The sequence below is a fragment of the Notolabrus celidotus genome, chromosome 5 (assembly GCF_009762535.1).
Source record: "Notolabrus celidotus isolate fNotCel1 chromosome 5, fNotCel1.pri, whole genome shotgun sequence".
NCBI classification, from domain to species: Eukaryota; Metazoa; Chordata; class Actinopteri; order Labriformes; family Labridae; genus Notolabrus; species Notolabrus celidotus.
In genome coordinates, this window is record NC_048276.1 from 31092184 (window position 1) to 31094525 (window position 2342).

Consider the following 2342-nt stretch of genomic DNA (forward strand, 5'->3'; position numbering starts at 1 on the left):
TACACCAATAACTTTTGATTAAGACAGGTATTAAAACCAAAAGAAAGTTGTAAAAGGCCAACCCAAGCTCCCTGTGGTTCAGTAAACATTGCTGAACTGCTGCCAGACCAACTGCCAGACAGACGGTGGTTGTGGGTCAAAGTGTGCTGTGGTATGTGCTTCCACTTGTGTGATCTCTAAGTATGAACAACAGGCCAAGGTATCACCGGATGGAGCTCAAACTTCTTAAAAAACTCACTGAAATTACCCTGACCACAAAAACTTGACATTGGAAACATTATGAGGCTGCTCAGAAAAACGTTGTGGCCTCAAATTTAAAATTGTGGATATAAAAAGGCTCAATTTGTCTTAAGTCGTATTAGAACAAATAACATAATAAGATTGAAGTATAATGACAGTACATTTTTTAAATGGCACCTTGTGACAGGAGACTATCCAAATCAGAAGAAGTAGATTGGCAGTAGAAAAAATGACCTTAAGTATTGAATTAATTCTGGTGTGTGCACTTTAATGCAATGTCAGATTTTATTCCACTGATTTTAATGGGGTTTGACTCAAATATCCAGTCCTGCCATCGAACACAATTAGGCTGTTGCTGTGAAAACATGTGGGGAAGAAGACTTAATTCAGTGTATAACAAGGTCATTAATACTCAAGGCTGATGCAAATTTAACTGCTCCACTGCCTGTAAATGCTTTGTTAATATTGGAAAAATACACTTAATGCATTTCATAATTTCTATACATGCCTTCAGAATCAACTCTAGATTTTTAATTACATGTCTTGGATCTTGGTTAGACAAAGTACCTTACCTTCAGCAGCTCTAACTGTGGGGTGATTATTTTGTCTTCTATTAGGTAAATCAGGATGCTTCAGAAAATTCCTCTCACATAGATTTAACACAGCTGCACAGTGCACCCAGATGCAGGCTGTGAATGGGAATAGGAAAGGTTAAACAGGAGTTTACTGATGTAGAGGAGGAGTGGTGAAAGCATGACAGTGTTCAATGATGGGCTTGAATGGTATGAAGGGAAACCAGTTTATTACAGACTCAAAGTTCACTTAGCCAGAATTTCATGTCGCGGAAATAGTCTTGTGGTCATTAAATATCCATACATTGCCAGACCCACAGCATTATAATTATTAAAATTAGAAACTTCATATATGTGGATGTAGTAAACAATTTTCAGTTTGTCATTAACAGATAAAAGCATTTCATAAAGTCAACCAATTATTTAACCAGCTTTGTGTCATCTTCACATTCCTCTAAAGTGCTGAAGAGAAAGCCAGACAATGTGCTGATTTATCATCTCATTAAAAACAAACATTAAAGACAAAAATAATTGCAAAGCAGCGTGTCATTACTTTTATACCTTCAAATACTTGCATGCATATTAGAGTGGGATTTTTAGTTCTAATAAATATTACTATACAAAGAGACAGAGTGGAAACCTCACATACCTTCTTCATTACTGTAACGAAGAGCCCTTTGTTACTCCTGACGGACGGCAGTTGTCCTGTAAATATTGCACAAGGGTTTGGGCTCATTGCACTTTAATAAACAACACACAGTATTGATGGCACAATACATTTGCACATTTGTTGTTATTATTGTTGTTTATTGATTAAGGAATGAACCGGAGTTAGGCAAACCATAGTGCGTGATTGAGGTGTGGTTGTCTGGGGGTTGCCGGCGTGAGGGCGCTGCTCCACCTGGAGAAGAGAGGAGTGTTGGAAGGCGCCGAGACAAGATGTTTAACGTCAGCAATAATTAATCATGTGTGCAGTGAATATGAATGTGTGTGTGGTTGTATTAATGTTAAAGTGTGCCAGGGCAGTAGTGCAAATATGTCAAAGTTGTTTGTTTGACTTACCTGTGGTTGCTGTTCTGTGTCCGCTCCAGGGGGTTCCAGTTAAAAGATTCCCCGAGAAACGGACACCCAAATAAATGTTCCAGGGTGGGACCAGAGCACAAATTGGTCAGGGGGGAGTCCAAATTTAGTGGTGCAGTGGAATCAATTAAATTGCATGTTTTAGATGTATTTGAGGAAATGTGGGAATTATGAAATGTTGTGAATATTGGTGACACAAAGTTAGGAACAGGGTAAGGTGTCTAAACTAATTGGAGAGTAGAATAAATTGTTTGTGAACACCTCCAGATGGGTTGGTCCAGGAGGCCAATTAGTGCCACAGTATAAAAGGTGCCAGTTACAATCTGTCTGTGTTCGCTGTTGGTTGGTGTCTGATGTCGCTGTTGCTGGTTGTTTAATAAACAAGTTTGTGGTACACCTGAACCACCGCCTGCGATTTTGTTCATCATGCCTGCTGTATCATCCAGCCGC

The 2342-nt window shown here is 39.1% G+C and overlaps 1 long non-coding RNA gene across 1 annotated transcript; it reads right to left on the bottom strand.

Annotated features, from left to right (window-relative positions):
- Positions 1 to 511: 511 nt before the first annotated feature.
- LOC117813209 lies at positions 512 to 1906 on the bottom strand. The gene is made up of 5 exons (XR_004631362.1): positions 1875 to 1906; positions 1654 to 1713; positions 1462 to 1517; positions 813 to 929; positions 512 to 595 (listed from the first exon to the last, which is right to left on the bottom strand). It is a non-coding gene; the product is annotated as an uncharacterized LOC117813209 (long non-coding RNA).
- Between the last annotated feature and the right edge of the window lie 436 nt (positions 1907 to 2342).